This window comes from Cupressus sempervirens, chromosome 7, assembly GCF_028749045.1.
Source record: "Cupressus sempervirens isolate cs-2001-9-10 chromosome 7, ASM2874904v1, whole genome shotgun sequence".
Lineage (NCBI taxonomy): Eukaryota > Viridiplantae > Streptophyta > Pinopsida > Cupressales > Cupressaceae > Cupressus > Cupressus sempervirens.
This window is the reverse complement of record NC_143124.1, coordinates 566674530-566688677: the sequence shown is the minus strand read 5'-3', so window position 1 is coordinate 566688677 and position 14148 is coordinate 566674530.

The window sequence follows — 14148 nt, the reverse complement described above, 5'->3', positions numbered from 1 at the left end:
GAGAACATGGAGTTGGTGCAGGTTTTTTGAACTAGAGGACATTATGGTTGGGGAAAGAAGTAAGAAGGAGCTGATGGGGGAGGTAGAAAATTGGAGGAATAACTTAAAGGTCTGGCATAAGCTGGAGATGGGTGGTATTACAAGATTCATAGAAAAACTCCATGGTTTTGATAATGAGGTCACCAAGACAATGGTGAAATCTTGGAAGGACGGATGAGTTAAAATTGATGGGGTTACACATCAGGTTAATGTGGAACTGGTCGCCCAAGTCATGGAGATCTCCTTGGAGGGGATAAATTTTTTTAGAGATAAGAAAATGTTGGCTAATGCAGTCAAGGAATTTGTGAAGGATGAGGATGAAAGGAAGAAACTCATGAAGACTGAGACATACTATGAAATAAAGTCCATTAAAAAGCTTTGGAGGTATGTCTTAAGGGTTATTATCGAATATATATCTTTGGATACTAGATTCGATAGGGTTAGAACTCATCATTTCATTCTGTTAAATCACTTTAGGCATGAAATAAAGATTTCTTTTCCTTTTTATCTTTTCACCTGCATGAGCAAGGGCATTGAGGGTTTTAAAAAGAAACCCACTACTAACCCAACCATTCATGAGGGTTTGCTTCTTCTAGTATATGAGTACTTAAAGATTCAGACCATGGGTAAATCCCTCGGTGAAGCTAGGAATGTTTCTGAGGAAAATGAGAGCTCAGATTGTAAAGAAGTTCAAAGCATAAATTTAGAAGATGAGGAAACTTACCCCTCTAAAGGAAAGAAATCAAAGGAAGGGGAGAAAGTCTCTCCCTCTGCTAGCATTGCTCCTAGAAGAAAAATCCCTAGGGGTCTAACCCCTAACCCCCCCAAGACCGAGGAACAAGAGGAGGAGGAGCATAGCGTTGAAGAAGAGGATACATAATTGAAGGAAGAGGTGAAGGGGGAGGACAGTGAGAAGGTTGAGGAGGACATGATAGTTACACCAAGGAACCCCAAGAAAAGGAAGGCTGAGGAGGTTTCGTTGCTAGAAGAAATAAAAGACTAGACTCCTTTTTTCTCGGGCCCTGTCCCTTTTATTTCATCCCCGCAGGGGAAGATAATTTCTTTGGTCGAAGATGAGGGGGAGGTGGTTTTGAAAGATAGGATGGGGTCATGGAGAAATTTTAACTCTAAAACAACAAAGATGGGGATTGCCAAAGAGACGATGAACCCCCAAGTGATGGAGCAAAAAGATGGCTCAATTTGCTCAACAACGCTAAAAATAGCATGATAGATAACTTTCACTCTATCAAATGGTTGTTTCATGAGATAGAAGAGCTCAAGGAGAAAATGAGCTAGAAGGATGGCCACATGAGAAGCAGCAACAAAGGACACCATGCTGCCCAAGAGGATCATATCTCAATGGTTGAAAAAAGAGTTCTAAGGATGGAGACTTCTAATTAGAACCTGGCTAATCAAGTGATTGCAACTTTGAACACCTAGAATGAGAATATCAACAATTTGGGTGAATCACTGAAGGAAGCTAGTTTTGCCAGGGAAAATTAAGATAATGTTAATACGAACTTTGGGAAAACCGAGGGAGAAAAGAAAGAGACCAAGGGATCAGTGTATGATCAGAACCAAGACCAAGTGGGTGCGGACAATTGGAGGGCCAATGAAGTTGTAGAGACTCTGCAGGTTCTAGATAGGGAGAATTAATAGTTTTAGTTTTCATTTTTTGTTTCATCCTTATCTAGGGTTTCTGGTTTTTATTTCCTGGCCATGGGCTTGTCTTTTGGTTTTGGCTTTTTATAAGTAGATGCATACTAGCTGGACTTTACTTTTTATTTCTATTTCAAATATTATGTAAAACTTTTGGGTTTTAGGATCCTTGTAAAACCTGTTTTACTTAATAAAAAACTATTAATTATTAATTAAAATATTTATTATCTTATTAATAAAATATTATATTTTTATTAAATTATTAATAATAATAAACATTTAAACTACATAATATAATGATTATATATTAAAATAATAATAATAATATCATTTATTATTTAAATTAAATAAACCATATTACAAAACATTTATTTAAAAAACTTAAATAAAATAAATTTTAAAAAAAACTAAATACCTAACGTTTTGTTTAAAATGTTTAAAGCCCATCCATTGATGTGTGCAGCCCTGTTGATGCAACAAGACTATCGCACACAATCTTGAATAGTTGCGGCGTGGGGGGAGAAGAAAGGAGAAGGGGGGTGGTGGCCCCCGCCCACCCAATACTATATGCAATTATTATTTTTTCAATAAAACCAAACCACAAAAATGTGCACCCCCCTCCCCTCGTAAATTTTTATATTTAATAATATAATTACCATAAAAATTACCAACTACTGTGGTATATATATATATATATACACACACACACATATATATATACATATATGTATATATATATACACACACATATATATATATACACACACACATATATATATATATATATACATATATGTATATATATATGTATATGTATATGTATATGTATATATACATATGTATATATATATATACATATACATATATACATATACATATATACCACATATATATATACATATATATATATGTGTATATATGTGGTATATATGTATATGTATATATATATATACATATGTATATATATATGTGTGGTACATATGTATATACATATATACACATATATATATGTATATATGTATATACATATGTATATATATATGTGGTATATATGTATATGTATATATATATATACATATACATATACATATACATATGTATATACATATGTATATATACATATACATATACATATACATATGTATACATACATATATGTATGTATACATACATATATGTATGTATACATATGTATATGTATATGTATATGTATATTTCCAATATGAACTTGGTATAGCAACCCGGAACAAACAGTCAAACTTATAAACAAATAAGATTTTCTTTTTCCCAAAACTCCCATTTTAATTAAAATCAAATCCATCATGAAACACCCAATTTACCAAACAAGGGTTTTCCAATCTTAAATTGTTTATAGATGTTTTCAAAATGAAAAAATAATAGATTGACAACAAGGGTTTCAGATTAAATCATAGACAATTCGATAATAGAAATCATTTTTTCTCAAATGAGGGTTTCAATCCAAATGAATTCTGAAACAGATCGATCAATCACAAAGAAGACAGAATAATTTCATTGAAGAAACTAATATGCAAAACTCACGAGATCCTACTTGGATCTGATGCTAAACAACTGAATGCATAGAACTCGCAAGAACTTTCCTTTTCTTTTGAAATCCTCTCCTCAGAAATTGACTCCTCCCAAACCTCGGTACGGAGAAATGAGCTTTGATTTCCTAATAAAGAGCTTTCCCAAAATTAGGGCTTCGATTTTGCAATCACACGAAACCCTTTTCCTATTATTTTTTATATTTTAATTTTCATGTGCAACCTTTTTGCAACTTTAATTAAAATATATCTATTAAATCAATTTCTTTCTCTCTTTAATTAAATCACTAGACATTTTTTAATAATATATTTATTAATTCAACTAATAATATTATTTAGATTTTATTATTAAAATGAAACTCCTAAATAATAATTATTAATTAAATAAATATAAATACACCAAAATTAGAACTTTAATAAAATCTTTTAAATTTAATTATTTTGTTTAATTAATTTCTCAATTAATTAAATATAATTAAATATTTAATTTCCTTTATAAAATTTTCATTAAATCAAATCATTAAATTATCTTTTAATTTGATTTAATTATAATTGAAAATCACAACAGACCCAAAAGACTAAATATGATAACTCAATTGGAGACAAAGAACATAATCAAACTCTAGGGTCAAAATCATGAATTCACGTCACTTGACAATTTCAGATGGGTAAACGACTCAGATACTTGTCCTACTTTCTAGGACAATTGTCTTAGGTTAGGGTTTGGACTCAAGAATTATCTCCCCGATTTTACCATTGAGATACTACAATAGGGCGTGCTCATCCTAGCAATTCAGGGAAGTCGATGCCCAGTACCTACATTTTGCATATAATCCAAGTATGGACATACACATATAATCTAAACTATATAAGTAATGACGAGGAGTGGTTCATCATGTAGATCCCAACTAGCAAGTGACTATGACTCCCTCCCGTAACCACATCAGGAACATCAAGCATAAAGTAAAATATATAAGTACACTATACACATGCAAGTATGGGGTAAGTATTTGTAGAAACTACATATAAATCATTCATCTAACTAATCATCATGAGATAACTGAAATCACTATATGAACATACATTTATCATCATCGAAAGCATAATCATGAATCCATGAAATAAATGAGTATCAAGTAGCTCATCAAAATTTCAATTGAACATGAAATAACATCTAATCAAATTTGATAACCAAGTACTGCTAATCATAAAACTGGCCTAAAAGAATTCAACAATATGATATGAAAAGTCAACTAGGGGTAGGCATTACATTGATAATCAAAATATTGTGAGAAGGAGTCTTCCAAGCTGTAAAAAAATTCTTGGATATTGTTAGGGAAGACCCACTCAATACACAAGAGTCTAAGAAAATTATCTCATAACTTTCTAATATGCAAACAATGTAAAGTCATATGATCAATAGATTCCTCTTCCTCCTTACAAAGGTAGCATCTATTGACAAGGCATAAACCCTTATTCTTTAAATTGTCTGTGGTGAAAATTTTACCCTGCAAAAAAATCCAAAAAAAATGTTAGCTTTAGGGGTCATGCCCTTGAACTAGGGTTTCCCCCAACAAGGCTCATGGCAATGTTCAAAACTTTGAACATATAGAGAGGAAATGAAGAACAATCCATTGGGGTTAAGCTTCCAAATGAGAGAACCCCCCTCTTCAATTAAAAATACAACATTCAACATTATGTTTAGATCCTTGAGAGATAAATCCACTCTAGAAAAGTCCACCCATTTACCATCTTCCCAATAATCAACAACATAAGTAATAAAAGTCATCTTACACTACATCATATAGCCATTCCAATGTTGATTAGTACTAAGAGGGTGATCCAGTACCTAGATATCATCCCTAAATTGAACACTCTCACCATTGCCCATTTTCAATATTACCCCCTTATTAACCATCTATTTGTTTATTTGAGCATTTTTCCAACTTATGGATCCACTTTGAACATTTTCATTATTAAGAAGATGGTGAAGACTCCCATTATCCATATTATATTTATTATTCTAAATATTCATCCATTCTCCATCATCATTAAAAAAATTCCAAATAAGTTTAGCTAGCAAATAATCATTCATATTAGTAATTCTTCTTAGCCCCAAATCCCCTTTTCTAATACGCTTGCAAACGTTCTCCCAAGCTATGAGAGCATTTTTTCTTTTATTTTTCCATGCCTGTCCATAGGAATTTTTTTGGATTCTCTCAATAATATCAACATATTTCCTAGGAATCTTAAACACACTGAGAGCCTACAAAGGGATGTTTTGAATAGTGGTTTTTAACACTATAATATTACCATCCTGGATAAGAAGTGATCCTTTCCAAACTACAAGCTTGTTATAAATTTTATCTATCAAGGATCTCTAAAAGGAATTAAGGGGATCAAGGCAAAGGGGTAGACCAAGATAAGACCCCGAAAGACTGCCAACCTCATAGTCCATAATTCTCTTGATCTTTGCTTTGTTGTTCTCATTAAAATTTATGAAGTAGATAGAGCTTTTAAGCCAATTAATAAGATGACCAATAAAATCCCCATAATTATCAAGAGCCTTCCTAATAATTCTAGCATTTTTCACCATAGCTTCTCCCATCACAATAGAATCATTCAAAAATTTCTCGTGAGAACAAATTTGATCCTTAGATGAGGGTCTAAGACTGAAAAAGTCACCTTTTTGGAACATTTTATCAATGAATCTACCAAAGCATTCCACCATTAAGATAAATAAAATAGGAGATAAAGGGTCACCTTATCTTAAACCACATGAGGCTTGAAAGAAAGGAGTCAGGGATCCATTTGTAGACACCTAAATTTGATTACACCGCTTTGGTAATCTAATTTAGCCATCTCTAAAGGCATCATTAATTAAATTCTTATTTAATTAATCCTTTGCCATCCCCTAGATGATTAATTTAATTAATCATCTATAGTCCTAATTGATAAATCAAATAACCAATCATTTATCAATTAAATCCTATTCTCCTATCTAATTCCAAAATCCCCATATTCTAAATAAATCTATTTGATAAATAAATCCCTCAAATCTAAAAGCCCCTAACTTATCCCTAACCCTCCATTTAGCCTAATCCACCCCATCCACCCATACTAACCAAGCTTAGCTACTAACTCACCCACCCTCATTGAATGCCATCCACTTGCATATCTCTAACAAGCTTAGTCTAATCCTAAATCACCTCTAATCCCACCCCTAACCTTGTCACATTCCCTGAGTAAGCTTAAGACTTTCCTAAGCCAAGGAAAGTCAACAATCTCAACTCCCTCTAAAATATCCCAACCACTAAGCTTTGAATGCTCTTACAAAGGCCATAAAGACTCTTACAAGCCCATTCATTGCTCTTACAAGCTATTTATGAAGGGTCTTTATGAAGATATTATCGCTTGAGCCTCCTTTGTTGACTCATCCATCCCCTTGCCTCCATCCACTCACCCTATGACATGTGTCACTCCTTGGTTGGTGCTAAACAAGCACAATCCATGTGCTCCCCTTTGAGTGCATCCTAGTCCTCCTTAAGCTTTCATCTCTCCTTGCATCTTAAGTCTCCATCCCTCAAGCCCTTAGCCTATAAATTGAATCCCCTCCCAAGCCATTTCATCACAAACTTTAAGCCAAAGTTATAATGCTAGTTTGAGAAACAAAGCCTTTAAACCATACCCTTATAATGCCAAATTGAGAGCTCACAAGGCTACCAATTTGTCATTACCCATCCATCTCCATTGAAGCTAGTTTTGAGAACCTTGAGCATACATACCAAATCTAAGAAAATAGACTCATCCCTAAATCAAGTGACCATCCTCATTGGGAGATCCATTCTACGGCTCATATTCTCATTTGAGGGTTTCACTTTGTCTCTCATATATGTTATGATTTTTATGCTAGTTAATGCTTTGTTCTCTTAATAGATTAGTAGTTATTGCTAACATATTTCTCATATACACCATTAACCAACACTAAGAAAGTGGTAGAAAAGACTAAAATATGAATGATATCCAAGAATCTGTCATTGAAACCAAAAGCTTGCTGGCCTAATCCCATAAAGTCCTAGTCCACACTATCATAGGTTTTAGATAAGTCTAATTTCAGCAAGAACCCTTCTTTATTAGATTTCGTCAAAGAGTGGATTATCTCATGAACATAAATAATAGAATCTAGGATTTTTTTTCCTGGCACAAAGCGATTCTACTGTCTCGAGATCAAAGAAGAGAGAAAAGTCATAATCCTTAAAGGAAGAACTTAAGAGATAATCTTATACAAAGAGTTACAAAGACTAATAAGTTTAAACCAATCCATACTATCTACCCCCTACTCTTTGGGTATCATAGCAATGAAATTGCCATTCATTTCTTTCAAAAGAATCATAGAACCAAAAGACCCCTTGCCAACATTAATAACATCTTCCTGTATGATATGCCAATAGGTATGAAAGAAAATAAAGGGAAAACCATCCAATCCTGACACTTTGTCCCCCTCAAAAGAAAATATAGCCTTCCAAATTTCCTCCTTGAAAAGAATAGCAGTAAGGGCTCTATTTTGGTCTTCATTCAGGATTTTAGGAATATAGTATAGGAAATCTTTCTACTTATCCCTATCAAGATGGATAATCCTTTTCAATAACTCACTAAAATAGCTAGTAGCTTCACCTCTGAAGTATTCTTCTTCCTTAGTAATAACCTCAACCACCTTCAGTCTATAAATTTTGTTAGCCATTCTATGTTTCATAGTAGTCATGTGTGAAAGTACATCATATTTCTATCCCCTTCTTTCAAAAAAATCATTCTCAAGCGTTGTCTCTAGAAAGTCTCTTCTTTAGTGATAATGTCATGTAAGTCCACCAATTTCACATCCTCCTCCTTAGACACATTCTCATAACCATTCATCAAGATATTGTCCTATATCTCTTTCAGCTCCTCCAAAAGATTCCTTTTGCAATAAAAAAATGTTACCAAAAGTTTTTTTTATTCCATCTTTCAATGTTATCTTTAACATTTCTCAACTTATTTGCAGCTTTAAACATTGTTGTCCCCTCAACCTTAATCATCCACCATTCCTTTATAGTATTCTCCAAGCTAGGATGTAAGGTCCACATTTTTTTCGAAATGGAAGGGAAAATTCCTTTTCATAGAAATAGGATCAATTAAAAGAGAAATAGGATAATGATCAGACCCTGCTCTCACAGAAGTTGATAAAGAGCAAGTGTAATTTTGAAAACAAGCATTTCTTATAAGCACCCTATCAAATCTAACTCATATGATATCCTTTTTTGATCTTCTATTTGTCCAAGTATAGTTTATACCTTGTAAATCAATATCATGATGCTGGTGTTCATCAATAAAATCCATGAGATCAATTATGTTGTCTAGATTAGGCTAGCTTCCTCCCATCTTCTCATTTTCTTCAAATTAGTATTGAAATCTCCCATAATAATCCATCCCTCATCAACAAAGTCCCTCCTTTGATTAGATATTTTAGACCAAAAATCTTGTCTTCCCCACTTCGTATTAGGAGCATAGACATTAGTTTGGACCCAAGAAGTACCATCCTTGGTATTCCAACATTTGACATTCACCATATTATTGCTCTGTGATATAATCTCTCCTTTAATATTACTGCAATTCTAGATCACAACTATACCTCTAGAAATCCCATCAACGTCAGCCCCTATGGTTTTAAAATTATTGAAAAAGTTATATTCACAACTTTATCTTTAGGCATCTTAGTTTCTTGAAGAAGCACCATACCTGGTTTATTGTCTCTTATCATATTCCTGACCATATCTTGCTTGTGAGGGTTATTCAACCCTCTTACATTCCATGAGATGATCTTCATTACTTTTGGAATGATCTTGACTCTAGGATAATTCTTTGATTACTATCCACTATATTCCTATTTGCCTCCATAGTTTTTTTTTTTTTTTTTTTTTTCTAATTTGAATGCCTTCTTAGTGTAGTGTGAGTATAACCAACATATCTTGTTTTATTACTCTTGGTATTTCTAACAACCACCATATTCTCCTTGTTCCTCTTCTAATTCTCCTCTCTCTTCTAGTTTTTATTTATTTTCTTATCTACAATGGCTATCCAATCATTTCTATTACTTTCATCATCTCCTTATAAAGCCTGAACAATATCTTTTAAAATCCCCCCATTTGGGGGTGCTAACCTCATTTAGATTTTCCCACCTTTTGGGGTGACTTCATTCCCATCATGGAATCAGTCTTAGAGCTCTTAGAAAGTCCAATGCCAAGAATAGTGCACTTTTGGGCATCATAAAAGTCCATCTCATTACTAGTGACATGATTTTCACAGGTAGCACCTGATGTTTCTCTCTCAATAATGCGCACGCCATAGATCTCTTTATCAACTAATGCATCTTCTGTTCTATTTTGGGCTCCCTCATCATAGGTATCCTTCACAATCTAAGAGGTTTTCATAGAATACTCTCTATCTAAACCAAGATCTTGAACTATTAAGGATGAGTCTCCTTTATCATTATCATTTTTCTTAAGCTCTTCCAACTTCTAGTCATTACTGCTAGAATCACTCTTTTTCTCCTCCAACTTCTAATTATTGCTACTAGTATTACTACTCTTCTCATTATTTTTTAGGATTTGGCCCTTAGGATCATAATCCTTGATGCCCTTTTTGACCCATTCTTTCTTGAACTTCTTAGGTATATTGGCTCTGCTAGGACATTTCTTTGCAGTGTCCAACTTTTTTGCAATGGAAATATGAAAATGAAATAGACTCATATTCAATCTTCTGCACCCATGTCCCCAGTTTCGACTATAGTGTAATGTATTCAGAAATATCCACACCTTGAATGACACCAACACAAGTTCTTGCATATGTAAGTTGTTTCCTTGAAACCGTATTTGGGTCTATAGAAAGAAGCTCTTCAAAAGTGTTTGTGATGCCTTGAAAAACATCTTCCACCCAGAATTCTAAGGGCATACCTAGTAGTTTCATCCAAATTGATGCTTGAACTATCATTTCATCTTGAATTCTTAGATTAGGTCACCATTTATGTAGGATCATGGAGTTATTCCCAATTAGCCATGATCCACTACACAAAATATTTCTACGATCTTCATCACATGAGAAATAGATAGATAAACTTCCTTTGGACATTACAGCCACATCAACTTGCCCTTTTAGAACCCATTTTCTCTTTACAAAGGCCCTAACAATCTCAATATTTGGTCTAGCTCCCAATAACTACCTAATGAGTGTATTATCCATTTGAGAGATATTCAAATCAATGATTTGGTCTGGGATCTCTAACCAAAAGAGCCTAACTCAGTATTCAATTTTTTTCATGGGGGGTAGAGTGGACTTATCGACCAGTGTGATGCCAAATAGACTTGACCAATTTTTTTACATAGACTATCTAAAATAGATTACAGATTGCATGAGTGGGTCCCACCCAGGTCTCTAGCCACATCGACACCCTCAAGATCAAAATCGTATTGATAGTCCCCATCAGTCATTCCTTGTTGACCTCTATTTCTAGCTGATCCAGCTCCATCCTATACCTTCTCACTTCCCTTAGTGTTTGAATTTTGAACTCCTCCTTTCCCGCTCGCTACTCCTTCCATCATCCCTCCTTTCCAACAAAAAACTAATGAGGAAAGATTGCTGAGAGTGTTTTCTAGGGCACCTCATCTCATCTTGAGTTGATAACAAAAGAAAACAAGATTATAATGAACTACGAAAATACTCCATCACGAATAAAATGATTGAGGTGACTAGGATAGTTTAGATCATCAAAAATTCACCCTTTTCTACTTGTAAGAAACACTGATATTGGACAAATACATGGACAAAAAATAATAGAGATCAAAATTGATGATCTACTGAAGCCACAAGACTTGTCAGGAAGGAAAGGAAACATGATCCAAAATTGAGAAAAGAATGATGCATGAATGATGTAAATGCTAGAAAAAATAATAGAGGAGCCAAATAGACATAACAAAATAATGCCCAAAAAAGAAAAGAAAAACTTTCAGCTTAAAAAGATGTCACCAAACAAGATACTCACAATCAACAATACCGAATAGATGTAATCCTCATATATGAAACCAAAATTTTTATTGAATCACATAGATCTAATAAATACAACCAAAAAAATAAATTGAAACCTTCAATAATGATGAGGTCCAATGAAAAATAGTATATGGAATAACCAATTTTGATATGAGCTACGTAAGCCATCAAAAGAAAATAAAAACCTAACTAAAAGATATGATCATGATCAAGATTGAGAGACAAACATGAGGGGAGATTTTATTATTGTTGATATCAAAACCAAACTCTGATACCATGTTGGAAATAGAGCCCAAAAAATTAAGATGATAAATAGCAAGAAGGAAACTATAAAAAATATACAATCAAAACCATAAGATATCCTAGGAATAAAGGGAAAAATCCAACCACACAACAAACTATCATTTTATTGATCATAAAATACTCAAGTGTACATTTCTTGTTGCAATATATATAACATAAGAGAGACTATTCATATTGCAATTGAAGGTCTCTACAATATCCAAAATATAACTCTTTATTTTCAAATACAACTCTTTGTATTTACATGCCTCAACACATGTTATATGACATATGTCATTATATTTAATATTATATTTTATCATAAATGTCCTTTTCAACTAAAGCTGAACATAACAAGATTAATGCCTAGAGATAAATATCTTTATCATAGCTACAAAATCCAACACTTGATAGTCCTTTGGTATTAGAGATTGATTCAATTTTACAAATGATCTCTAATTTAGGGTTTTTATTTTGTATATCTAAATGTTGGAGTATAATACTAATCTGGAAATGATGGGTGTAAAGAAGGTTCGATGATTGATCTATGATTGTATGAGGTATCCTATCAAATAGTCAATGCCTAGTTTGCTTTGGCTCTCATTTTAGGATATCAAGAGAGGATGCTAAAAAAAGTTTCATAATTTCTCTTTACACCTACAAACTTTATTTTCTTAGATGTCTCCAAGGCCTTGTCAAGAAAACCATGTTATGCCTATCCTACAATAATGGTATTCCATAATGTGGTATCAAGTTTAGGCATCTACATAAAATGTCCACACGAGGACTATGGATTTTAAGTTGAATGTGTAATGCCTCCTTCAACTTGGCTATGATTGGTATTATAAATGAAGTGTTAAGAAACTTACATTATTATAGTGGTGGTGAAAAACCCTTTGTTTTCATCTTTAGAAGTTATATCAATTAATTCAATCATGTCTTTGAATAGAATGCAACCATTACATATGAATATTGGGCTCTAATATAATCTTTCTTTATTATTACCATTTCTATTTTTACTTATTATTATATTATAGTTATTCATTATTTATAAATGATTATTATTTGTCATATTGGCATTTCTTTTTATCGGTAAAAGGCCTAAACAAATAATATTATTAATAGACGAGTTTGTACATTTTTCTCTTTCAAAATTGGCACTAGTAGTACTAAAATTTTCCTTTATTCTCATTATTAAACTTATTTTTGAAGCTTGATTTATTTTTAGATTTCTCACTTTATCACGTCCTCGTCATTTCAAAGTTTGAAATTCAAGTCACCAAATGTTTTTTCATGCATACTTTCTTTTGGCTAATATCCTTGTTAGTAATAGTGAATCATAAAAATAACATTTGAATAATACAAAATATAAATAACATTTTTCTTTGAAATTCAAGTTTATGTTACATGATAGAGTAAAATTGAATTATTAGGAAAGTTACTATTAGCAATGTCTCATATTAAGGGCATCAAGAAACATACATGATCTAAATCTAGAAGAGGAAATACACATCTATGCAATATGATAATATAGAAACAAATTACACTCAAATTAATAGCGAGTGGCTATTCAAAGAGAAGGCCTAAAAGAAAAAGAAAAAGAATACACTATAGCTCAAGATGTCAAAAAACCTACTTACATAGAACCTATGAAAGGATTGTTCATCCTAGAGTGATAAGTAAACTAATCGAATATTGACCCACCCTATTGTCAAATCAAAATATGAAATATATTATAGCCTAAAACTTTTGTCTTATGTTATTCTACCAATAACTCTTACAATTATTGGATTATTAGATAATTTGATTGTTCTTTACTAGCGAATCTTCACTGTCTACTCCTTTGTTTGCTAATGTATCTACTTCCTTATTTTCTTCTTGATATATGTGTTTAATACTCATTTCTTCAAGTTTATCAACTATCTTTAACACATATTCAAGTTTAGAGTTTAATATCCAATTCGGTGTACTTCTTTTCTATAGTGCATTTAAAATGATTTGTGAATCCCCTTCAATAAGTAGCTTTCTTATACCCAATTCCAAACTAAGAATTAATCCTTCAACTAGAGCCTCTAATTCTGGTAGATTATTGGATAGCACTCCTAGAGTCTTGGATCATTTTATTATCCATATGCCTTTGTTAGAGTGGATAATACAACCTAGTCCTATAAGGCCTGGGTTGCCTTTTGAGGCTTGATCAAAATTTACTTTAGCCCATCCTTTTGGAGGAGGTTCCCATTTATAGACAACCCTAACTTGTTTATTAGTTTTTGAATAGGTCATAGGTGGATTGATGAGCTTAAACCAATTTTTGCGCATTTATGCATCCCACTAAGAAAAAGAGCCTTCTTCTTTGTTAGAATTTCTCAAATTATTGTTTTCTACTACTATAATGCTAGCTTCTACTTTATTGAGAAATGAAGTTATGACCATACTTTCATTCATAAATATTCTTCTATTTTCTTTCCTTCCAAATTTCCCATAAAAGTATAGATGGAGATATTTTCCATAAATTATTATAGACCCT